The 27,012-nt window shown below is 43.5% G+C and overlaps 1 protein-coding gene across 2 annotated transcripts in view; it reads left to right on the forward strand.

Moving 5' to 3' along the window:
* Positions 1 to 158: 158 nt before the first annotated feature.
* Positions 159 to 27,012, forward strand: part of PTPN14 (protein tyrosine phosphatase non-receptor type 14) — a 178,395-nt gene continuing 151,541 nt past the window's right edge. For both annotated transcript variants that reach the window (XM_042975699.1, XM_042975700.1), the window contains exon 1: positions 159 to 671. The gene's annotated coding sequence lies outside the window, so the exon portion shown is untranslated. The remainder of the gene's footprint in view (positions 672 to 27,012) is intronic.

Below are 27,012 nucleotides of genomic sequence, written 5' to 3' on the forward strand. Positions count from 1 at the left end.
CCCCCCCGCCGCCGCCCCGCCGCGCGCGCCTCCCGGGCGCATTCCTCCCCGCCCCCGGCCGCGCGCCCCGCGCTCCCTCCGCCTCCGGCCCCCTGCGCCGCCGCCCGGCCCGGGGGTGGGGGAGCCACGGCCGCCGGCGCCTGCTCCGTCCCCTCCCATCGCACGGCCCCTTCCTCCCTCCTCTCCCGGCCGCTCGCATTTCCTGCCGCCCGGGCTCTCGCGGCCCCGGAAAGTTCTGCCCAACTTTTTCTCCCCCCCGCCCCGAGCGAGCGGGCGCAGCCGGCGCAGTCCGGGGGCAGGTTGCCGCGCTCCTCCTCGCTCCGCTGCCCGCCCTCCCGGCTCCGGTCCTCGGGGAGCCGCAGACACCCGGTGGTCGCGGTCTGTCCCTCCCCTCCCACCTCACCCATCCTCCGCGGCCTCCTGGCCCCGGCCCCCCTCCCGCGGGACAATCCCGTGCCTAGGTGGCTCTCCTTTTCTCCTTGTCGGTGCGCCGGGATCGCGGCGGAAACCTCCCTCCCCTTTCGCCTCCTCTGGCTCCTTCCCTCCGCCCCTCCTCCGCCAGCCACTGGAATCAATTCCTTAGGGAATTGGGGCTCCGCCGCCGCCGCCACCGCCGGGACGACAGCCTTTCCGCGCGGGACTCCGGGGCACCGACGGGGCCATGTAAGCAGGTAAGCGCCGTCTGCGGCGCGGGGAGTCGGGCCCGAGGTTGGGGGCCGCCAGGGCGCTCCGGGCGCCCGGCCGACGGCGGGGACCAACGCCGGCAGCGCCAGCTCGCGATCGGCGGCCCGGGACGCTGGCAGAGCGGTGGGGGGCGCGAGGTGGCCGGGCCGCAGGCGTTTTCTGTCCCGGTGGGAGCTGCCCGACCTGAGGCGCACACGTCTGGTCTGGGCAGTGAAGGTGGAAGGTGAGCGCTGTCTGGAGAGAGTTTGCGGTTAAACCCACACCGTCGCCCCCCTCCTCCCCGTTCCCTCCTGCTTTTTGGGAACCGAGAGAGGGCCTGGAAAGGGCAGCTGGAGAGACCCGAGGGGTGGGAGCCGGAAGATGAGAGAAGAACGACGTCGCTCTGGCTCCGGCGGGAGAGGAACGCTGCTCCCCGGCCCCACTCCGCTCCCCGCCTGCCCAGGGGAGACGGGATCTTGGGAGGCAGAGGAGTTTTTATGCGCTCCCACTAGGCCCCAGCCTTGCCACCAAACTCCTGGCCTTCTTGGCCCCTACTCGGGTGGCAGGGCTGGCTCTTAGGGACAAAACCTGGGGCCACATAATTTCAGAACAGGTCTGCACCTCAAACTTTCAAAGTTCTGAGTATGAACAAGTTCTGAGGGTGTTGTTCATAAGTCTCTCCTCTCTCCCGGGCATGACCCCTCAATCTGGGTTTTGAATACTTCTTAGTTTTACACCTTTTTGAGGGAGTAGGGAGGTAGTGGTCCCCCTACCTAGCATTCCCTAACACTTCCTTCTGTTCCTGTCCCTCCACCCCCCAACCCCACCTACAAATCAAGGAGATTGTGGGGTTTGGGCTTCAGTCTGTCCAGGAACTGGCCGTTGCAGGCTCTTTGTGAAGGCGAGGAATCTCTAGACTGCAGGCTGAATATAGGGTTACAGGGTTTCCACCAATGAGTTAATTTCTTAAAATGGCTTAGTTCACCCATTCATTCAACAAACCTAGCATTGAGCTTCTAGACTGTGCTAGGGAAACAGGATACAAAGGTAGTTCAGCAAGCTGTAACTGCAGCCTCCTGGAGGAAACCCACAGGCTGATAAGAATTATAGTGTAGTGAGGGAGAGGTGCTATGAGAGTCAGAGAAGGCTTGGTTCTGTTGATGAGGGGGTGAGGTGTGCCCCGAGTTTACAGGGTTGAAGTGGTGCTTACCTGTAGGAGTGATGAGGGGGGTGCATTCCAGGGAGAAGCAGCAGCTTGTGCAAAGTGAGAGTCATCCAGAAAAGGAGTTCAAAAAGCTGGCTATTTGAACTAGAGATCATAGCCCCAGCTCTTTGGGGTGTGATAGATAGATAGATTGATAGATAGATATCAGAAATTAAACTAGAAGCATGTTACCCTCTTATGAGTCTCTCTTTTTGGACACCCTTCCATGCCTTGCTGTTTCCACAAGCAGCAGTTGTGCGACCATCAACATTTTAATTGGCACTAATTGGCCTGTGCCTGTTTTCATTAGAATGGTACTTGATTCCCTTTTAAAGAGCCACTTGACAGCAGTAGGTGATAATACTGCAACTTTACAGAACCTTGCATTAAAGCCGCTTATCTTTTGGTGACGGGGTTAAAAGCTTGTGCCACGGAAATGATAGCCTTAATGAGTGGGGGCTGAGCGACATGATGCTCTTCTGCCTGATCTAAATGGGTGGCCGCGAGGTGCAGAAGGAGCCCATGTACGGTTCATGTGTGTGTTACAGTTTTTCTCTCCATTGAAACGCCATTATTGCTTTAGCACAGTCGTAAGGATTAGTTTTTCTTTCTCGGAAACTTCACAAGAACAGGAGTATCTTCGGGCAAGTTGGGGTATAGCCTGATGGTCCAGGATTCAGCAGATCCTGCCTAGAGGGTTCCTCACTGTACCGTAGCACTCCGTACGTGGGTTGCCTTTCAAGGGTGCCTCTTCCTTGGGCTGAAGTGGGACCGTACCAGTTTTCAGAGTGGCTGAGTCCTGGCTGACGTGGCAGAGCTGAGAGAGTACAGTTTGGAGTGTTTATCCAAGCCCCTCCACAAACACCTTCTCTTATCTCAAGAACAGCCCCTTGACAGGAGTTTTACTGGAGGTGTGGGACCTGCACCACAGACATGGCTGAGGGGAAGCCCTTTCTTGCCAATCCCCGTACTTGCCCGCCTTCCGTCATTGGTTTAAACACAGTTATTATTCACACTTTAGTTATTCAGGGGTGTGTACCCTGTGTGGGCCGGACAGCTCGAATGGAAAGAGAACAGTTAGATGGTTTTACTACGGAAGAACCTAAATAATTCAGAGAAAAATCAGAATTTTTAGGAGGGTTGCTGTCTGTCCTGAATGGATGGGCCAGGGGTCAAGAACTATGGAGATTTTTTTTTTTTTTCTCCAGAGAAGCAAACATAAACCCTTTGATTGTACAGTGTAGCCCACCTGGGTTCCATATTCTTGTTCTTTTTCACCTGCTATGCTGCATTTGGATTTCTTAGTCACCAGTGGTTGTGTAGGATTGGAACCCATTCTATGCCTCAGCTCTGTGCTGTGCACTTTGTTAGAGATAAGGCAAGGGAAAGAGATAACATGAAATACTTAATTAGCCAATTAAATCATTACTGCTTGGGCTGATTAAAAAAGAACGAGGGAAAACAAGTTTTGGTAATGAGGAGACTGAAACCGATGTTTGAAATAAGACCTCCCCTTACTGATTTACTTTGTGATCTCCCCTTACTGATTTAATTTACCCTGCCCTGTCTGAACCCCCTGGAGTGCTGCTGCTTCTTCTTTTTTTTTTTTTTTTAAGTATTTATTTATTTAGAGAGAGCATGGTGGGGAGGGGGTCGGGCGGCAGAGAGAGGAAGAGAGAGAATCCCAAGCAGGCTCTGCACTGTCTGCACAGAGCCCGATGCGGGGTTCAATCTCATGAACCATGAGATCATGACCTGAACAGAAATCAAGATGACTGAGCCACACAGGCCCCCCCCCCCCAAGTGCTTCCTGAGCAGTCCAAGGGGTGTGTACCAAGTTCTATAGCTTTCCTGTCTATCAGTGTGCTGGATGGAGTAGGGGATCCAGCTTTGGGAGTTTGAAATGTAGCTAGGTTTGAATTCCAGCTCCGCCTCTTTTCAGCTGTGTAACATTGGCCAAACTTTGCAGCCCTTTGGAGTGCCGTTCTTTCATCTACAAGGTGGGGCTAGTGGTACCTGACTTGCCAGGGTATTTGTGAATTCATTGCGATGCTCTATGTTCCCTTCCTGACGTAGTGACTTGCACAGAGTAGGTGTTGGGTCAAGGATGGCTATTTATATGTTTGAGGAGTTATATGTGGCCATGAATGTGCTCTTTGTGTGTGTCATTTTTTTTTCCAGCAGCCTGAGTTCACATGCATGCCAACATACACATAAAGCTTTGTCTTTGACCTTTTCTTTTCTTTCTTTCTTTCTTTTCTTTTTTTTTTTTTTTTTTGGTCTGTTGGCTCAAAGCAAATGTGTTGGCTGGCAGCTTTCATGTGGCCCCTTATATAGGAGGAGGTTGAGAATTGCATGATCAGACAGTAGGGAAGCTTGGGAAGGAAAAGCCACTTAGAGAAGGGCAGGGAAAAGAATCCTAAGGGCAGGGAAAAGAATCCTTTTCCCTGTATACCACTTACAAAAACAAGGGTCCGGTGTTAATATAAAGATCCTTGTATTTCTAATGTTGGGGTCCAGTTAATTAAAGAATGTTGAGAACAAATCTGCCTGCCTTTATTTTAGCAAGAATGCAGAAGCTAGCCAATCTTCACAAAGGAGTGTCTTTGCAGCCTTGATTTCTTTCCTTCTTTGAAGCCCAAGTACAGAGTCAACTGCAACACCTCTAGTGTAATGCCAGCTCAGGTCTCTTGAACTTTAATGTTGCCTTTCATCTGAGAAGCCTAAAGTATTTGACAAACATTAACTCATTGATCTTCATATCAACCTCCCAACAGGAGGGACTGTTAGAAGAAAGGAACAGCTTGGAAAACATCAGTAGAGCAGGTTTGTAGCGTGTAATACGTGGTCCTGAAGCAGAATGGGTTGTTATAGCCAAGAGTTGGTTAAATCCCCACTGTGGATGGATTGCATGTAGGCCAGAAGGTCATGAGAGTGAGTACCCCATTGAGAGGTCAGGGGGAGAAAGCCCAGGAAAAATGCAGGTCTGGCCGGGATTTTTGCGCCAGGAGGGGAGAGGAAGTCCACATTCCCCAGACCAGCCATGCCTTTGCCATGCATTACATGCACATTGATTATAAAAATAATCTCTGATTTATTTATAATTCTGAATGAAAGGATATGAGGCAATGCTTGTAGATGAGGGTTTAGAGCATCTCTGGATAAAAGGTAATAGTGAGTCCTTGTGGGCTAGGGGTGGTTATACGTCTTAGTTGGATTATAAATGGCAATTGACATTGTTTTAATTTCCTTTCCCTTTTTCTTGTTGGTTCTGTATTTCTTGGCTTGGTTTTGTTTTTGTCTGACCTGTTTCAATGTCCTTGCTTCTGGACAAAAACGTACTGTGGCCATTGTTAGATCAATTTTGTGCAGAAAGTTTGATACGTGGGTAATTTAGCTTAGTTCCTTAGAGGACTAAATTAGGTCCTGCTCAAAGGTTTCGTCCTGAGCCTGGTTGGTTAGCTTGACCCAGAGGGCTATTGCATATCCAGAGATCCTGTAACCCTAGGTGGCCATCCCATAAATGCTTGATGTTGGGAGGCGTCTGATGAGAAAACGAGAAAGAGATCGGCTGATGGTGTGGCATCCTCTGACGAGCAGAATATCTTCTTCACATTTGTGATGTTTGAAATTTTAGTACTGAACCACATTACTAAATTAGGAAGCTTTATTGTGTGGGCCACTTGCTTTGATCTAATTTGCCTTACAAACTTTTAGCTCACAGGGAAAACTCCCTCGGTGTTGGAAATTAGCACAAGTTCCTAATGCTTTATCCTTTACTTACACTTAATTTCCTCAAGTCTTTAGAAATCTATTTCCTGGGAATTCTTTTTTTCACACTCCTTTCCACTCAAGTAATTGGGGCATTAGCTAAGGCAGTAGTAGATCTGAAACTCCAGTGGGCACCAGAATCACCCGGAGGGCTTGTTAAAACACAGATTGCTATTCTCCATGCCCACTCCAGCTTCTAGAAGAGGCAGTAGGTCTGGGGTGGGGTTTAAGAATTTGTGTTTCTAAGGAACTCCCATGATGCTAACAGCCCTGGTCCTTGACCAGCTGCATTTTGAGAATCATAGAGCTAAGGAGTCTGTCCAGCCCTGTCCTCAGGCTCATAGTCACTTAAGATTTTTACCATACTGGTTTGAGTGGTCCTGTTGCTGGTAGTCTGTGGGCTCTGGAGAGGCCTGGAGTCACTTAACGACCACTTAGCCCCAGTCCGGCCCAGGAGAGCATGAACGACACGTTTCCATTTCGGTGGATCTGCTTGGTTCTCATCGCCAATCCAGACCCCCCTTTGCTTGGTTTTCATCAGTTTGGTTTACCTGGTGCTTCTATGTCTCTGGGCATCCAAATTCTACCTGTGTCAAACTGAACAGCGTCTGTGACCCTGCCATCTGTTGAGTTAGCTGCCGAAAGCCGGCGTTTGGAGTTCTCTTCAACACCACGCTCTTAGCACCCCTCAACTTCTGCTTGTAAACCCCAATAATGAACCTTATCTGTCCTTTGACCCTTAGAATTTGCATCTCCAAAATATCTTCACTTTGCTCCCGTCCCTCCATCCCCACTGCCTCTTGGGATCATGCAAGGGCTTCAGAGGTTGCCTTTCATAAATCCTTCATCTACTCTTTCCTCTCCCAAAGAGGTTTTTTTTTTTTTTTTTTAAACAAAACAAAAGAAAACAAGTATTTAAATTCTCTTGATTCTCATTACCTGTGTGATGAGGCTTCTTTACCCCATGACTACCTTCCCATTCCCATCTGCCGTGCCTTCTCTCTGTGCTAGCGACCTGAGACTTGGTGACGGTTAATTCCCCTCTTCTTCGTCATACTCTCACCCGACTGACCTCTCCCCTTTCCTACCTGTGTGGCCCCTATGCATTCCACTAGAGCGTCACCTTCCCTGACATTCCTTCCCACCACCGGTTAGGCATTCCTTTCTTTATAGTCCTAACGCACTTTGCACTTACCTGTGTTGGCAAGTTGTGTCTCATCATATTATATGTGTTTATCTCCTTGTCTCCTCTACTGAGTTACAAGCTTCTCCACCAGGAACCCCATTTAGTTGGTTCAGAACCAGAATCTCCACCCTATGTGGATGTAGGACACCAGTAGCCATGGCTTACCTGTATTGCTGCTGATTCTATCCCAGCATTCATAGCACTTGAAATGATTGTTTTAAATTTTTCAGTGACCCTGTGAAGTGGGTACAATTATTCTTTCTATTGTTCAGAGGATGGGATGAGGTTTTATTACTTATTCTCTGATAGGACGTTCAGTGCTCTGGGAAAGTGACGTCATGTTAATGACTATATGTGATTTTAAAAATTAAACAGGCATCAGTTCATACACATGATATACATCAGTATCTACATATTATACACATCTTACTTGTTACTTAAGGAGATGAATCACATCCCTAAGCTGTTTCCTGAAGTTATTGATGCTCTGGTTCTTAAGAACCTGGTTATTTTGCTTTACTTGGAAACTTTTGAAGATGTGATCATTTTTTCCCCTCATTTTTCAAACCCAGGGATGAAGGGAGTGTACATATCACACAAGTGGGAACATGGGGAAGTTAAGGCATAAAACAAAATTGTTTTTGCAGGTTTAGGTACATTTATTAGAATATGCTTCACTTCCTTGCTACGCATTTTGTACCTGATATTAAAGAGGAAGAGGCAGGATTACTCATTATTCAACCTCTGAGTTTGTAGTTTTTATTTTTATTTATTTATTTATTTATTTATTTTTTATTTAAAAAAAAAATTTTTTTTTAACGTTTATTTATTTTTGAGACAGAGAGAGACAGAGCATGAACGGGGGAGGGTCAGAGAGAGGGAGGCACAGAATCTGAAACAGGCTCCAGGCTCTGAGCCGTCAGCACAGAGCCCGACGTGGGGCTTGAACTCATGGACCGCGAGATCATGACCTGAGCCGAAGTCGGCCGTTCAACCAACTGAGCCATCCAGGCGCCCCTGAGTTTGTAGTTTTTAAAATGCGAGAGAGATGCTCGACACTGTCACAGCAGAATTGCCAGCCTGCCTGCCTTTAGCCAAGACAGCCTGTCCTGCTTATAGAACTGTCGTAAGTAGCAATGGTATCTTTGATATTATCCCCCAAATCACAGGATTGGCTGTTGCCATCATGTTAGTTCCTGAGTAAGAGGGATTAAGGCAGATTTCATGGTCGTGAAAGTGAAATTGATTATGAATTACGTGTACACACGATACACACGTCATCTTGATATTTGAGGTTCTCCATGAATAATCCCCCAAATGGTCTTCTGATTTCTTCAGATTTATGTCCCACTGTTCGCCGGGGTTCTGTCGAGCTGCAGCTGCTTCCTGAACAGGCCCAATAATTTCTTCCACCTATGGTTATGCTGTTGCCCTGCCCAGGAATCCTCACACTCAGCATTGCCTGTCAAAACCATCCCTTGAGACTCGCCGCCCTGGGCAGCCTACCCGCAGCTCATTCCCGGGTCAGGTCCTCCTACCCCAGTGCTCCTGGCACTTACCAGGTTGTGCTTTGTGGCCTGGCTGATCTGCCTCATTCTCCTCCTTGGTGTTAGCCAGAGCCAGACACCTGCCCCACTCCTCCCCACATCCTGCCTAGGGCTCAGCGCAGACTGTGGCCTTTCTTCTGCTGGTTCATTCGGGTCTGCTTCCTCCTTGCCCCAGGAATGGCCTCCAAGGCTGAGGCTGCCCCTTCTCTCTTCATTATGACAGCCCTTCAGCGACGACAGCTATCTCGACACCTTTCTGTCGCCTGCCCCACTGCTGCCAGCTGTGGAGGCCGGTCCACCCCCTGCATTACAAGAGGCTTGTTTTGAATGCGTCTGATATTTTCTCTCCCCTGCTTGGAATCTGTCTTGCCACTTTATATTGTTTAGAGATACTTGTGTATCTGTAGTAAAAGTATAAGGAAACACCAGAAGGATAAACACTAAATACAGGGGGTGGGGCATGGGGCGTGGGGTGGAGGTGAGGGCTGAGATGTGATGTGCTATTGTTTTTTTTCCCAAGCTGGGTGGTAGGAACATGTATGTTTACTCTATTCTCCTGTAGGTCTAAAATACCTAGTTTATGGGGCGCCTGGGTGGCTCAGCTGGTTAAGCGTCTGACTTCGGCTCAGGTCATGATCTCACGGTTCGTGAGTTCGAGCCCTGCATCGGGCTCTGTGCTGACAGCTAGAGCCTGGAGCCTGCTTCAGATCCTGTGTCTCCCTCTCTCTCCTCCTCCCCTGCTTGTGCTCTGTCTCTCTCCCTTTCTCAAAAATAAATAGACATTAAAAAAAAATTTTTTTTTAAATACCTGGTTTAAAAAACACAAAATTGCCCACGGTTAAATGCAGACTCCCTAGCAGAGCATTCAAGACTCAAACGCTTGGGGTCCCTGGGTGGCTCAGTTGGTTAAGTGTCTGACTCTTGGTTTCAGCTCAGGTCATGATCTCCTGGTTTGTGAGATCGAGCCCCATGTCGGGCTCTGTGCTGACAGCTTGGAGCCTGCTTGGAATTCTCTTTCCCTCTCTCTCTGCCCGTCCCCCACTCGTGCTCTCTCTTGCTCTCTCTCAAAATAAATAAACATTTAAAAAAACAAAAAAGACACATGCTCTTGTTTCCATCTAACCTGACTTTATTTAGCCTCTGCCGTTCTTGGTTCCCTGTCATCTTTCTGCAAACATTTCTTACATTTGAAACCTTGCGGCTTTGACTCCTACTGTTACCGCAACTGTTCCCTTGAATTCTCTGTCACAGCTGGTCACATAATAATCTCCTCTGTTTTTTAATGTCTAGTATGATTCTTTTGTCTTCGGAGATGTTTTGCATGACATTCCCTTTTTATCATCAGGAGAGTGCATTGCCACTTTGAACTGTCTTCCTATCATGCGTCACATGTTCTTTCCTGATACGTATTACATTGTGTTATGGTCATTTGCTCATCCCTCTCCCCAAAGTCGTGAGCGCTTCAAGGATATGTTTTGTGATTTACTTCTCTTTGGGGTCTTAGCACCTGCTGCAGAGTTACAGGTTGGGGGAATTGTTGAGTAGAAGAAGTAAGATTAATGTGTTCAAATTGAAGTATGTGTGTGTGTGTGTGTGTTTAAGTATTTCCAAAAAAGCTTCAAAGCACATTGAAGGGACAATCTCTTGGGCTCAATATCTGAACCATAGGCTGTCAATTGAATGGGTTTACATGTGGAATTCCTAAATCAAACTCAGGTTTTTTTTAAAAAAAAATAATTTCTTCTACTTTTCCTATTTGCCTTATGGTGTTGGGTGGCGATTTGCTTCTTTTGGCTTTTTCCTGTTTTTTAGCCCTGTGCCCTCTACCGCATGGCCATGGAGCATGCTGGTGGTTTCTGTAGTAGGGCCCCAGGGTGGGTGTGAGTCTGGGTTTGGGAGTAGATCTGGGCTGTGAAGTGGTACCACTTGTTGTAAGGGTGATTTCTGCCATCAACGCTTACTTACTCTGGGATGGAGAAGTGACACATGCATTTAGAGAAGAGGCAGCAGAGTTTATTTTTGTGGCAGACGTGTCCCACTGCAGAGCTATAATAACCGTAATGAAGGAGGATTATGCTGCATTAGGTTTATGAAGGGTGTACTAGTCTGTTACCAGGGTCAGTGGTGGCAGCTCCAGCCAGCAATTAGGTTTCATTAAAGACTCCAGCAGGCAATTAGCATTCTCTTCTGCCAATGAAATCCTGTGATCTATTAAGCATATTCTTTTTTGTTATACCTTTTGTAAAATGTGCATTAGATGATGAAGGTACGTATTTTTTTTTTTTTTTTTTAGACATACGCAAGTCTCCAAGTTATCATTTAAAAAAACGGGGCTGATTTTTTGACTCTGTGTTTAAATGAAATCCATGGGTTACACTAACATTCTGTGTAGATTGTACTGTTTTAAAATTTGCCCATTTACAAAAGGTCCTATCAGTTCTTTTATTCAAAGGCAAGGAATTTGTTATGGAATATTAGGTAATTATGTGATTTATGAGGGAAACGTGGGACTGATATGAAACGAATTAAAACTTTAATATAATGAGATGGCATCTACGGATCTTAATGATCTTCTTTAGAAAATTATTGTTTTGCTTAAGAGGCATCTAAAAATAAAGTCTGGAAAGGATGAATTGCGCTGGCTTCTGTGGAGCAGCTGTTTGGTTGTTTTCAAAATGAGGCTTATTTTCCAAGTACTAGGTTAGGTACAAGTGTGTATTTCATGTCCCTTCATCTTGATGAAAGTGTTTAGGCATTTAGCTTTGCTGTGAATATGAAGTAATGTTTACACTAAGTTATTCAAAGGAGTTTCCCCCCTCCTTCCTTCTTCCTCTCTCTGCTCCCTTCTCTTCCTTTCTTTCTCCCTCCCTTTCTAATAAATTGTCTTCATTTGGAGGCTCCTGATGGGTTAATTACTATATATGTATTCAAGATTGATATTTATCAGGGATGATAAAAGGGAGAAATGCACAGCACAGCAGCACGTCAAGCCAGAAGTTCAGTGCAAAGATCTGTAAAGGATGTCTATTTCCATGGGATAATTAGGCTCTCTCCCTATCATTTGATTCTCAATTCATATTATTATTTTTCTCTTTTGTAGGCTGGTAAAATGGTAATAGTGGATGAGCATAGCACTTTGAAATCTGTGTATGTGAATTTGTTAAAGACTCCCAAGAAGTCTTGCAGTAAACAAAAGTGTGTCAAAGCTGAATTCATTTTAGTAAGGACCTATTTTTTTTTTAATTTGCTTTTATGAGACACATGTAATCTCGAGGGACACTGATTATTATTCTCTAGAGGAAGTTTGGCTTAGAAGGTCCCTGGAATAGAGAAGTCCTGACTGTTATCTCTAAGAAACTCAACATAAATTAGAGTATAGTGACTTAGATTATTAAGATGGATAAATCTAAAATCCTCATCAGCCGACCAGACCTAACTTTTTAAAAACTTTAATTAATTGGATTTTTACTTGGAGGGATGGGAGCACAGGAGAAGAGCAGGTTTAAAACAAAATATCAGGAATCTGTTCACAAAACTACCTTTCAGGAAAGTTTCAGGAACAGTAAACATCTCGTCTAGTTTTATGTATTGATGCGGCCGAGAGTAATATTCAGATTACATTCACGGCACTATAGGAACCATATCCTTCAAGGAGAGATTTAGGTGTAGTCAGTGGTCCCGTCTAATTGAGGCCAGAAGCTGGCACTACTGAAAAATCTTGTTTTTTCCCAATTCTGGCAATCAGCCCTCCTCCCCTCCTCCCTTCCTCCCCTCCTCCCCTCCTCCCCTCCTCCCCCTGTTCCCCCCTTGCTTGTGATCCTGCCAAGAAGAAAGCAGGCAGGCTAACGAGGTATAAACCATTGAGGGCTTCAGAAAAGTCATTGCAATCATTTTATTAATAGCTGCCACTGTTTAAGTTGTTTTGTGTAATGGGGCATTTTTAACAAAGGCGTTGTGGCTATAACATGATCAGTTTTTCCTCCACCATGGCCCCTTTATTACCTCAAGGTGATGTGCTCTGTATCCCCGTCATCATTTGTTTCCTGTCCCTATTTGCGACCTTTTTACAAAGCAGAGCTTTATGTATGGAAACTCCTTTCCCTCTACAACCTTTAAACTCATAACAATCTTATGAAAGAGATGTTATTTTTATCCATAGCTTGTCCCCGAGAAATACGGGAGGTGAAGAGGTTATTTGTGAAAGTCTTGGCGGCTAGTTTGTGGAAAAAGTGAGATTTGAACCCGTTCTCTCTGGCCCCATAGATCAAGCTCCTAAGCATGACATTAGGCCCACAGGTCTGTGCAGGTCAGGAACATCTGTTTTTTCTCCCTTCCTCTCTCTTTCTTTCCTTTCTTCCGTCCATCAGTTTGTTCAGTAAATGGCTTTTGATGTTTTTCAAGGAAGGGATGTCTTTCTGTGGTTATAATCTTTCAAATAATAAGCAAACTAATAATGTCACTACTGGCCCCATTTGACTGGCATTTGAAATGTGCCTCATTTGAGTTCAGGCAGACGTAAGTCTCCAATACATACCAGAGTTTGTAGACTTAGTACAAAAAAAAAAAAAAAAAAAAAGGGAAGAAGAAGGAGAAGAATGTAAAAACAATGTAAGATTTTAAAATTGATTACATGTTGAAATAATATTTTGGATATATTGAGTTGAATAAAGTCTATTAGAATTAATTTCTTGTGCGTTGCTTTTTAAATGTGACGACTGGAAACTTAAAAATAACCTGTGTGGCTTGCATCCGTGGTCCACATTACATTTCTTTTGGATAGCACTGCTGTCGATAGGAATCGGATTATTCCTGGGAGGCCTCGTTTGGAGTGGTGCCTTAGAGGACCCGGGGCCAGTGGCTGGAGAAATTAGCAGTAGTTATTGGTGATGGTAAGGAGCAAGCCTGATGACACCTTAGATGACCACCAGACGGAGACTAGTATTAGCTGGCATTTATTTACTACTTATGGTGCGCAAGTACTTTGTCAAGCACTTACGTGGATTATCTTTCTGATCCTTACAACAACTCTGAAGTAAGCGCCCTCACAGACTTATTTTGTAGATGAGAAAACCAGGGCTTAGAGAGGCTAAAGGACAGGATCCCACAACTAGTAAGTACTAGTTTTCTGTGTCACACCGTTGGCATGCAAATACTAGTCAGTGGTGGAGCCGAGAGGCAAATCTGGGCCTGAACCCAGAGCTTGTACTTGTAACCATTCTGCATCACTGCCTCCCAAAGGCAAGAGAGACGACATTACTTAGAATGGATCCAGAGCAGTTCTTTATTGGTTGAGGGTCTGTGGAGGGCATACATTCTCCTCCCCAGTACTGGCAGAGATCGATCATCTTGGACTTAGGGAATATACACAGTTATGTTCCTGAGAATGATCTCACGTAATCAAGAAATGCTGACGTTATGTTTGATACGCTTCGTTTACTAGTCCAAGGTTGCCTTACTGAGGAAGATACTTACCAGAACTTGATTTTAGAAACTTGAAGCTCACTTCTGATGGCTTTTTAACTGAGAGACATTGATGTATTTTATAGCAAGTACAGATTTTGTAAATATAAGCATTAAATCTCTGCCCTGAGATAACTACAACGCTAAAAAAAAAATTAAAACTCTACCTACAAGTCTATTTCTAGCTATTTAAAATTTTTTCATATTTTTCATATTTTAGTCTTTGCTCACAAATGGATATATTTTTATAGTTGTAGTTAAGTTTCTTTCTTTCTTTCTTTCTTTCTTTCTTTCTTTCTTTCTTTCTTTCTTTCTTTCTCTTTGACAGAATGAGAGCTTGAGCACAGGAGAGAGAGAGAGAGAGAGAGAGAGAGAGAGAGAGAGAGAGAAAATCCCAAGCAGGCTCTGCACTGTCTGCATAGATCCGGACATGGGGCTTGAATTCAGGAACTGTGAGCTCATAACCTGAGCTGAAATCAAGAGTTGGATGCTTTAAATGCTTAACCGACTGAGCCACCCAGGTGCCCCCTTTTATTATTTTTTTTATTGCTGAAAATACACACATTTAAATTTCTTGCTATCCCATAGAAGATGATAGGGAGGATCTTCACATTAATAGCTTATTTTCATTGAATTTATTTTATGGCAAATGTCTATCAGATTGTTTCTTATGATGAACATTTTTTGAGATTCTTGAATCCTGCAAGTGGAATTTTAAACATAGGTCATGAAGGCAAATTGAAAGGTAACACTTTATTATCAAATGCTGATATTCTTTCAGATCTTGCTTTCTGCCTAGGAAGTAGATTATCCCAGCAAATAAGTCTTGCTTTTGTCTTTTGTTGTTATTGTTGTTTCTTATAGTTCCCTTTCTTATAGTCTGACAAAAGAATTGGATGAGCTCTAAATTGATACTTTCAAAGACTGAATAATAATCCTCACAGTAGGTTCACTTTTGATGCAGGTGTTCACTAGTCTTTACATCATTTAATACAGAAAAAGGTGCGTTTGAATTATTGCTATCACGAATATGATACGAATAGAATTATTGAAGATATGTTTACATAAAGGTAGCATTTGAAAGGAAATTAGGGGTGCCTGGTTGGCTCAGTCTGTTGAGCGTTGGACTCTTGATTTCAGCTCTCAGGTCATGATCCCAGGGTCATGGGATTGAGCCCGCGTCTCATTGAGCCCGCGACTCTGCATTGAGTGTGAAGTCTGCTTAAGATTCTGTCTCTCTCCCTCTCCCCTGTGCTCTCTCTAAGATAAAAAAATAAAAGAGACTTAAAGATCTATATGAGTACATATTTCATTGATAGAAAGTAACACAGTACAACCTTGGATTGTGAGTAACTTGTTCTGTGAGTGTTCTGCAAGGCCAGCCAACATTTCTAATAAATTTTAACTTGATAAAGAGCGATGTTTTGCAGTATGAGTAGCACGTGCCCTCAAATGTCACATGATCACAACTGAGCCAGTGGTTTTTGAAATTCGCCTCGATATACGAGTGCTTTGGATTGCAAGCTTGTTTCCGGAAAGAATTATGCTTGCAAACCAAGGTTTTGCTGTAATTAGAAACTATTACATCCTTCTAAGTTAACTTTGTGCCTTATTTTTATCTCGATGTCATTGGTATCTGCTTTTTATTGTCTTCTACGTTTTCACAAGCTTATTTCAAATATATGTTTTCCTATAACTTGCTGTATTTTGAGGACTATTGTATTTTCATAGTTCTTGCTATGGTTATGAAAAGGGTTCCAACATCTTAGTGGCTTAAAACAGCAAACGTTTGCTCCTCGTCCATGTTAGGCGAGTGCTGTGCATGTGTCGCAGCTCTTGGTGGCTTGACTGGGCTTGGTGCTGCTCCTGTCTTCTCACTCAGAAACCCAGGCTAAAGGACAGCCCCCATCCGGGACATTCTGTTCTCGAGGCAGATCACAGGAATATGGTGAGAAGCATGCAGTCCCACTTAGAACTGTTGTCTGGAGGTGGCAAATATGTTGTCTCCTCATGTCCAGTTTATCCAAAGTATATCACGTGGCCAAGCCAAAGACCCAATGAGTCAGGGGCCTACACTCACCCCACAGGATTCCCAGGCAAGTCGCCGGGACGTAGAGGGGGACATTACAGGAAGGGACCAAAGGGTAGGGATCGGTGATCCATTTTTTATACCATCATTGACGTAACTGTTCCCTAATGTTTGGTATTTGGATTGTTTCCAGTTTTCACCATTGTAAATAGCATTGTTACAAACATCGTGGAACAAATTACATTTATTTACTTGGAGAATATTTTCTTGGGCTATGGTTTCCAAAGTAGGCTGTCTGAGTCAGAGAGCATGAATTGCTTGTAGATCTTGTTACAGGTGGCCAGATTGCTCTCTAGAAAGACTATCAGTTTATAGTACCGTCATTAATATTTAAGTATCCAGTGTTCCTCCTATTCTGCTAGTGCTGGGTTTTGAAATCTTCATTTTGTTGGTTTCATAATTGTTTACAGTTTGATTTTTGTAATTACTAATGATGGTATTTTAAGACAGAAACTTTCAGAACATATTGTTATTTACCTCTTTAGTTGAATAAAACAAAGGCTATCTATCATTTTCTTTCCTGGTTTCTGAAAGCCATTGTAAACAAAAAGAAAGGTCATTTTCATCCTTTCTTTGTTTCCTTGGCCTCATATTTTTCTTACTATACTGTATCTTACTGAAATACATCTTTACCCTTCTGTGAAAACAAAACAGTGACAAAAATAAAATGAAAACTGATACGAGGTTTTATAATTTTTATCTTGGAGTCAAATCATAAGTAATAATTACTATGGAACTGGGTAAACGGCCAAATCTAAATTGCTGAATTTTGTTACAAATTTTAAGTCTTAGGAGGGCGGATGTATTGATTATCCTGTTGCCTAACATTGGATAACTTTAATTCCATGGTTTTCAGATTCTCCTCTGGCCGTATGGCTTAGATAGCAGAAAATACCCACTGAAACCTAAGAAGCAGATTTTCCTATAGCTTTCCCCCTCAAACTGTAAACTAAAACTTTTTATTACCAACCGTATCCTCTCACTTGGTTTACTTTGCAAGTGTCATGTTGCCTGCTGGGTATACTTGTCTTTGGCTTCTGTTTAGAAATAGCGGTATCTAGACCTACCCATAAATAACCTTGGTTACATTTCTTCATATGAAGCTCTGAGACATCCCGGCAAAGGCAAGGTAGACTTGCAGAGCAGATAAGAGAAATCTGTAGGCCACCGAATCCAGAGCTCCTAGAGACACAGAGAGAGACAGAGAGAGTGTTGGGATGGGAAGTGGTGCTGAGATTTGGGAGCGACAGCTGGATTTTGCAACTACCACTGCAATGCAAATGCCTCCCACCTCATTTAGCAGAGGAATGTCAAAAATCCTCTGAACTGAGAAACCCATTCTCTCTGTTTTGAGACACAGCCTGGTAAAGCTTGTAAGAAATATTACAGCTCGGTGGGAAGCAAGTCCAAGTGGGGGAGAAGCAAGATGATGTGTGAACCAGACATCCGTGTGTGAAGCCGAGTTTATTTGAACAGTAGTAGTTGCTGACTGCAGGATGTTCAGAGCAGGACTATTTAGAATGTTAATTGTGTGAATATCAAGACTCAGGTTACTTTTGAAGACATAGGACTTTGGATAGATTTGCCGGGAAGGTCTCTGGGGTTTTGTTCCTGAAATATTTTCCTATTTCAATTTAATTGCATTTTGTGTACGTCTTCTGGGAATTCTTTGCAAATTTCTTTGGAAGGTGAGGACTCATTGGTTTATGACGTTTTGCTTATTTGTTTATTTATTTGTAATGTTTATTCTTGAGAGAGAGACAGAGCACGAGCAGGAGAGGGGCAGAGAGAGAGAGAGGGAGACCCAGAATCCGAAGCAGGCTCCAGGATCCGAGCTGTCAGCACAAAGCCCAACGCGGGGCTTGAACCCACAAACCCCAAGATCATGACCTGAGCCAAAGTCGGTCACTTAACTCCCTGAGCCACCCAGGTGCCCCTGAAGTTTTGCTTTCATAACAGGTAAATCATTTGGGGAAACTGGATTCTGAGGCTCAAAGTAGGTAAGGGTAAGGATGTTAATACAGAAGAAACCAAGTAATTTCAGAAACTTAAAAAAAAATCAGCGCAGTAAGATAGGATGCTGGTTTATACTGAATCATTACATATCTAGGTTGTATTTATAAAAAGGAGGTTACTCCTGAGCTCTTCTCAAAGGTTGTCCTGCTCATTGTAAATGGTTTCTTAAGCTGCTTATAGTTTTAAAGACAAAAGAAGCACTTACACTTGCTGTGTGTTCTGCTTCACTGGATTGTGGGAGAGTCGAGGCAAAGGGTGTGAATGTATTACATGTGTACATAGTGTTTGGCTCTGGCTTGATGGTCCCACCTATGGGACCCTGTACGATGGTACCCTGTTTCCAGTCCTTTCTTCCTTTCTCTTCCATTTTCCTTTCCTCCAAGCCTGAATGTTGGCCTACCATTGGAATCCACTGATGTGGTGCTATGGTCGGAATGTGGCACCCCAACCACCGCCCCCCCCCCCCCCTGAAATTCATATGTGACTTTTGGAAGGTGATTAGGTCACAAGGGTGGGGCTCTCATGAATGGGATTAGTGCTCTTTTATTTTTTATTTTTTTTTTCAACGTTTTTTATTTATTTTTGGGACAGAGAGAGACAGAGCATGAACGGGGGAGGGGCAGAGAGAGAGGGAGACACAGAATCGGAAACAGGCTCCAGGCTCCGAGCCATCAGCCCAGAGCCTGACGCGGGGCTCGAACTCACGGACCGCGAGATCGTGACCTGGCTGAAGTCGGACACTTAACCGACTGTGCCACCCAGGCGCCCGATTAGTGCTCTTTTAAAGTAGACCTCATAGGGGCACCCGGGTGGCTCGGTCGGTTAAGCGTCCGACTTCGGCTCAGGTCATGATCTCACAGTCCGTGAGTTCGAGCCCCGCGTCGGGCTCTGTGCCGACAGATCAGAGCCTGGAACCTGCTTCAGATTCTGTGTCTCCCTCTCTCTCTCACCCTCCCCTGCTCGTGCTCTGTCTCTCTCTGTCTCTCAACAATAAATAAACGTTAAAAAAAATCTTCTTAAAAGAGACCTCATAGAGCTCCCTGGTCCCTCCTGCCATTTGAGGATGCAGTGAGAAGTTTGTGATCTGGAAGAGTGCCCTCGCCGGACCATGCTGGTACCCTAATTTCAGACTTCCAGCCACCGGATCTATGAGCAATACATTTCTGTTGTTTATACACTACCCAGCCTGTGGCATTTTAATGTATCAGCCCAAAGAGACGAAGATCCATGACTTAACTTGATGGGTGATTGTCAGACAAAACATGGTAGTTGTTTACTTAAGGAGGCCTGTGACTACCAGACTGTTGTAACATACCTGCATCCATCTGTCTTTCACCAACATTGAATGTTGAACGCAACCCACGGCTTTTGTAGACGTAGGACAAATTTGCGGTTCTTACAATCCAGTGTGTTGATCATATAGTAATTAGTACGTGTTTGCCGATGTCCATGAGTTGCTTCAGGTTGTTTATAAAGAGGGTAGGAGCAAAAACCCACTTAATTTCCCACATGTCTTTGCTGCAGATCCCCAAGGAAAGTGTAGGCAACACACTCTGATTTGCTTGTGTGCTCAGTTACCAAATACAAGTACATTTTTTCACAAGTACATTTGTGAATGACCCATCGTCTTCTCTTCTTTGCCATTTTGAGGACATTGGTCTCACAAACGCATACTTGGCTTGTCATGAGGTATCCGTGACATATGGATGAGGACCCATAATTCTTGACTCTTACGACTGTGGGTATCACACTGAAGCCCATTTTTTAAAACAACCATAATTTGGTTTTTAAAATGCATCACGAATCTTGACAGCAGTTGTTCTACCATGATAGCATAGCCACTACCTTTTATATTCTTTCTAAATTTTCTGTTAACTGTGCAACTATAAACATGCTCTTTGTATAGAATAATGCTCATACAATAATACAGTGCGAGAACACTTTTTATTCTGCTCTTTTCCCCACATATACCACTAGGTATAGTTTTCCTGTTTCTAGAGTCTTCATGAATGTATAAATTTAACAGATGTGTATATTTTTTTAATGTTTATTTTTGAGAGACAGACAGAGCATGACCGGGGGAGGGGCAGAGAGAGAGGGAGACCCAGAATCCGAAGCAGGCTCTGGGCTCTGAGCTGTCAGCACAGAGCCCTATGTGGGGCTTGAACTCATGAGCAGTGAGATCATGACCTGAGCCGAAGTCAGACGCTCACTGGACTGAGCCACCCAGGCGCCCTTAACAGATGTGTAACTAATCCACTGAATTAATAATACATTATATTAGCATTTTCCATTTGTTGATTATGTGGGTTGTTTCCAGGGCTTTTGCTTATTATAAATAAAATGCCATTAATATCTTTGTCAGGTAGCATCTTTCATCTTTGGACTGTTCCTTTGGGTTGAATTCCCAGGAGAAAGATTAATGCATCATGGCAAATAATGTACACATTTTTATGTGTTTTTTTTTTGTTGGCAAAACCACCTAAGAATTTTGCCATCTGCTACCAGATTTTATAACTGATATGGTTTATATTTAGCCATTGTTTTGTTTTATAGATTAATATTAAATATTTATTAATTAATTGAGCTTTAGGGAAAAGTGCTTATCTGTGTTAGCATTTTCAATGTTGTAACCATTCACCATTATGTGCACTTTATTGATTTTTAGATGTTGTTTACAGAGGTTTTTCTGGGGAAAAAAAAACACTATGCAGAGGAAAAAAATTAAAAACCACAAACTGCAGTTGGCCCAAAGATTTGCAAGCTCTGCTTAACTGCTTTTCCCATCTACCTTTTAGATTTTTTCCACTTGACTGACTGTGATTGGTTAGGTATGTCTCAGCCCGCATTTCTGGGCTACTATAAAATCCAGTCCATTTTTGAAATACATGACTATTCAGAATCATGGACATACCCGCTAGAAAGAAATATTGTTGTACCGCTAGGAGTGTGTGGCAGTGACAAGGAATACTAAAAAAGAAGAGTTAAAAATGTAGTTAATGTTTAAAGGCCACCTTGAACAGGCAGCTGAAGCATCAGTGTGTGAACAGGCTAGTCTTGTCTTGTTATAGTAGGTCGAGTGATTTAATCCCCTCTCTTCAGAATTTCTGAGTATTAAACCGATTTGCCCAGACATTAGACCTTTTGGGTTGAGAATGAGCTGAGTCCCATTGACAGTTAGACTTCTCGGTATAGTTTTTCAGTTGGCATTGGTCGGTCCTGATTGAACTCAGAAAATCAAGTTCTTTAATGGGCAAAGCAAAAGACCAGCCCTGATATAGACAGAAGCCGCTGTTTGCACCCACACGGAAATCTCCAGATACCCTAAACCATCTAGTCTGATTCTTATGTCTTGACTAAACTCTCTTCTGCTGATGGCATGTGCTTTCCCACTACCCTCTTGGATAAAGTGTACCATTTTGCCTTCCCCTTAACATCACCTGTTCTCTCTGCCGCTTCATTACTTCCTTTTCTTCTGATGTTCTGTCTTATTCTGCAACCCCCTTTCTGTCACCTGTCATGTCTTTCCCTATCCCAGGCCTAAAAGGAAGAAAAGCCCCTTGGATTTTCTAACGTTCTGCCAATCAGAATTCTCCTTCTTTGCTGCGTCTGGGTCAGTCAGCATTGGGGTATAATCTTGGGTCCTTTCATTGCTGTATTTTGTTTCTCGGAGCAGTGCTCAAAGAACTTCTCTACTAAAGCTAGTGGTCTTTATATATATTTTTTTGTTTTAATGTCTGGGGACCTCAGGTCCTTACTAAACAGATTCTAAAGGTAGTCTCCTTATTGTGCCTATTGTACTGGTAATTGGATCCATTAAAAACATCCATTCTATGGATATTTTTTCCATAAATTACTGTTTGACCCAGAAAGCCAGTGACTTCTTTCAATGGTATTTGGATTACTGTTGGTATGTGTACACTTTAATTCCAACTTGATTTTAATCAGTTTGATCACACATATGTCTTAAAAAAAAAAAAGCCACTACCATTAAAAAAGGCAGCACCACTACGAAGTGACTCTAGCTTGTTACATGAGAGTCCTTAGGCCGTGTAAGATGAAACCACTCTGGGCAGATGTGTAATGGGCCACGTCCATTTTGAGTTTTTGCAAACTCTCCAACCATCCCCCGTCGTCCTCCACGTGGTATAGTGGAAAGGGCACTCCTGTGGAATTTCAGAAACCTGAGTCCCTAGCTCTGCTACTAATTAGCTATTTTGGTTTTAGGCAAGTTACTTAGTGACTCATGACTCAGTTTCCTTGTCTTCATCAGGAATTAGTCGGTCTAATAGAGTGTGATTCTTTAGGCTCCTAACTCCACACTTCTTTGAAAACTTAGTAGTTCTAGAAAACGTTTTGTTTCATCCCTGCGGTTGAATTTGTGGTCAGAGCAAAGAAGGAAACCTCTGTGCTGTTACCCTTCTCAGAAGAAACTACTAGTTGTCTGATTCATTTTTGTCCAGGAACAGATTCAAGTTGCATATTTAAATCTTAAATTTCAAAATGTTTTGTAGTGATAGTTCATTTTATTTCCATGATTCTGTGGCATTTACCTCTGATCATTCCTATGAAAAATGGGGTTAAGGGGCGCCTGGGTGGCTCAGTTGGTTAAGCGTGGATGTGGCTCAGGTCACGATCTCACAGTTCATGAGTTCGAGCCCCGCGTCGGGCTCTGAGCCAACAGCTCAGAACCTGGAGCCTGCTTCAGACTCTGTGTCTCCCTCTCTCTGCCCCCCTCTCCCACTCGTGCTCCGTCTCTCTGTCTCCCAAAAGTAAACAAACATTAAAAAAAAAAACTTTTAAAGATGGGGTTAAAATGTATGTAATATACTTGATATTACATTCATTTAAATTAATGTTGATTTTGTTTGGATTTATGTCCAGAGCTTCACTGTGGTTGTTGAGGTGATTCTATATAGTATTAAAGGTTGCCCTGTCAAAGACTGGAAATCGCTGGGGTGAGGTGATGAGTGGAATTAGCAGAAGTCTCTCTGTCCTGTGGAAAAGGATACATATTCTCCTGTCTGTCCATTGCCTTCTGCAAAACGTTACCTTTCATGACAGTGTGGTATGACTCTCAGGTCTCTTGGCAGAGATTTAACGGTATTGCTGTTACTGTGTTCGTCTTCAAAGTGTTTGAAGTTGCTGGGTGTCACATATGTGCCTCTTTGGCTCCTCCTGAGCTGTGATTTGTTTCCTTTTGGGAATTGCAACATCATCTCCAGGGTTTGAGGTTTCCTGACACCCTACACTGCCGATTTCTTTATAGAACATGCTTATTACATTGATCTGTTTTGAGAATTTCATAACTCATTTTGAAATAACCGAGACACTCAGGGCTGTTTCACATTCTAGGCTGAAAATGTGTAGTCTGGAAAGCAGTACATGATGGACAAGAGAGAAGAGAGAAGATGATTGTGAGGTGGGTCATTGAATCCAAGCAGAGGCGATGGTAGCTTTTATGTAGGGGTTGCTGGACGGGAGCATATAGCAGTCCTCCTTTACCCGCGATTCGGCTTCCACAGGTTTCAGTTACCCGTGGTCACGGTCACACGGTCCGGAAGCAGAGGACCCTCCTTCTGACCTACCCTCAGAAGGTCAGTAGTAGCCTACCCCTATGTCACAATGCCTGTGTCACTCACCTCACTTCATCTCAGCCGTTTTGTCGTCTCACATCATCACAAGACGACGGGTGTGCACTGTACAATAGGATATTTGTACAATAGGATATTCGAGAGAGAGAGACCACAGTCACATAACAGGATATTGTTACAATTGTTCTGTTTTCTTATTATCGTGTTAATCTCTTACTGCTCCTAATCTAGAAATTAACTTTTATCATAGATATGTATGTATAAGAAAAAAAACATGGTGTATATAGGGTTCAGTTCTCTCTGGAGGTTTCAGGAATCTGCTGGAGGTCCTCATTGTATCCCCCACAATGGGGGAGGGGCTATTGTTGTCTGAAAAAATAGATTTTGCAGTATGTATATGGTATTTCTCCTTTATCCTATTATATCGTGAGTCCTTTCATACTTTTAAAAGCGTACCTTAAGTTGCTTACTTTCCACTTTAACTGGGTTTTAATTTAACCAAAAATCTTTATTTATTTATTTATTTATTTATTTATTTATTTATTTATTTATTTCATTCTAGACACAGACACACACACAGACAGACACAGGTGAACACAGACACGCAGACACAGAGTTTGTTTTTCATTGCTACAAATTACTCTTTTTGGCCTTTACTCCCTTGAAACATGGTGTTTCCACTTCTGGTGGCACTTTATCAAAGAGTGTTCCAGAAGTTTGTGAATCAATTAGCCTGAAACCAAGAATTGATTTCCCTGTGGAAACTGTGCTTACGTTCTCAGCTAGCTGGTGAAAGCCCATTATCTCTTATGTAGCGTACTCTAGAACGAAGGCACTCTTTTAAATACTATTTCAGTGCAAAAAGAGATCTGTAGCTGTACGTTCAGTGACAGAAGTTTGAGGCAGGAGCCCCAGCAGGAGGAAGGGCTCCAGGCTTTGGAGTGGTGGCCAGTGTTCCTGGGACCAGCTGCCTGGGAAATGCCATGAGACACCAGGGCTCCCATTCCCCCCGGGAGGCTGCACAGAAACTGCCCACAGAGCCCTCAGTTGTCAAATCCATGGGGCCAGTTAATAGTGATTACTCTGGGTTCATACTTGGTTAGGAAAGACTACCAATAAGGGTTGTGTAAGGAAAATGGGAAGATGGTGGGGAGCGGGGGAAGCAGATGTGTTCTTGTGAGAGATTATGTTGACCTTTGGATGCAAGGTCCAAGGTCACTGCCTCTATGAAAATGGATCGTGCCTGTCTCCGTAGATCCTGTAGTGTGAAAATGTCAGAATCACCCAAGGATTAATATTTGATTAGTCTCCTAGATGCATAGATGCCTCATAAGTATGATTGAGTCTTAAAAGGCAGAGTAAGTTTCATTATTTTTGAACACAGTTGGCCCCGATCACCATTGCAATTTAAAAATATCTTGAGTTGGTGTTTCTCTGCTTCTTAATAGGCCTAGGGGCTGTCTCCTTTTTCTTCTCCGTCTTGTCTTGGCAACATTTTAAATATAATTGACATCACGTGCAATTTTATTAAGTGTTAAACATAAAGTTGCACAAGAAATCACTAAAAATACCATGACGTTTCATTTCACAATTGGTTATTGTGGTTTACAAGTACAATTTTTGCAGCTTTTTTATCATCCTTCTCCCTCCCCCTCCTTCCCCTCCCCCTCCTTCCCTTCTTCCCTCTCCCTCTCCTTCTTGTCTTCATGTACACTTTTCATGTTCTTTATTTAAAATAGCCTAGAGTGTGCTAACCACACTTCTGGGCAACTTCTTCCATAGCACTCTTTGGTATAAACTCAAGGAATCTTACTTGTTCGTTTGTTTGTTTGTTTGTATTTTTATATGCTTGTTTGAGATACATGTAATTAGGAAAGGGAGTCTGTTTCAGACCTGGGTATAAAGCATGTGTTGCCTATGCATTCTTTAGTTACATTCTACTGGTCTGGATCTTTATATTCTTCTTCTTTTTTTTAATGTTTATTTTTGAGACAGAGAAACAGAGTATTAGCAGGGTAGGGGCAGAGAGGGAAGGAGACACAGAATCTGAAGCAGGCTCCAGGCTCCGAGCTGCCAGCACAGAGCCTGATACTGGGCTCGAATCCACGGACCATGAGCCAAAAGTTGGACACTCAACCGACTGAGTCAGCCAGGTGCCCCTGGATGTTTATATTCTGCACATAGGTTATTATTCGAGTCCATTGAATTAGCTGTTGGTCAGTCATTTTGCAGACTATATCCTTCTTGAAAGGGAGACATGCCTTTGGTCTAAAGCTTGCCTTAGCAATGATCATACCACCCCCCAAATTGTTCATTCCATATTTAATTAAAGCTAGTTTTGGATCTTTAAGTTGCTATATGTGAAGTTGAGAGATGTGAAATCTCTCAAACTGGTGAGAAAAAAAATGATCCCCAAAGCTTTTGATTTCTGTGTTTTTGAACTTAAATATAAACAAAACACACACGTGTCACGAAGCATGGTTTTAGGTGCCTCTGACACACAGGGGAACACATGTAGGCTCAATGTCGCCGACGCTTTTGCTGACTGCCTCCTTTTTCACCTTTAAGAGATTTTTCCCGTTAACTCTTCTTGTTCTTTTTTGTTTCTATGTACTGATACTGTCATTAAGTTAGTATTTAAACGTGCCTTTCACACAAGGGAGGGATCTACTGTTTTCAGGGTATTGTCTTTTCAAAAAGCTCTTTTCTGTGGCAGAGCTCAAGTAGGTAGCTAAGAAGTCCTTTTTGCCACTAATTAAGGGCTTGCCAAATAGTTTATGAAAACAGCTTACATGTGTACACATTTATAGGAGAGGTCTTTTTATTGATGCTATTTAACATGCCATGTATACCATGAACCTTGTACTGATTAATGCCTTTTCAAGAAAATGATTTTTTAGATTGCATCTGGCTGCCTTTTTGGTTTTTTGTTTGTTTGTTCTGTTTTTGTTTAACTGCCACTTCCAAAGATAAACTTCATTCTCAAGTTAGGAAAACAGATGACTCTTTACCCCTAAAATTCCTTCTGTGAAATGACATGTGGCCCTGGCAGTCGTTGTGAATCTGCTTTATTTTCCCCCTGTGTTACACAAAACAAGGCAGGCATTTGAGCTCCTTTAAGGAGACACTAGCCTGGGGTAAATAACAATTTCGTCCAGGTGGGTGGAAAAGAATGCTTATGACATTCTTTTCATCAGCTCCATGTGTAACCTCCAAGCAGGAGGTCAGGCAATAAAACATTTGAGTGAACTGGTGAAATGTTTTGTATTTATTTACAAGCCTCTTAATCACAAGACCGATCCCAATAAACTCAACAAGTCAAAGTGATGGAGGAGAGTATATGAGGCATGCAGAACAGTAAAAGTGGGGACTGGAAGGGGCCTTTAGAGTGCATTTCGCCTGCTCTTCGGTTCCCACTGTGGAAAGATGGCCATCGGGATCTCCAGTGCAGTGGTCATGGTGGACACGAGGAATGCCATTGT

The sequence above is a fragment of the Panthera tigris genome, chromosome F3 (assembly GCF_018350195.1).
Source record: "Panthera tigris isolate Pti1 chromosome F3, P.tigris_Pti1_mat1.1, whole genome shotgun sequence".
Taxonomy (NCBI): Eukaryota; Metazoa; Chordata; class Mammalia; order Carnivora; family Felidae; genus Panthera; species Panthera tigris.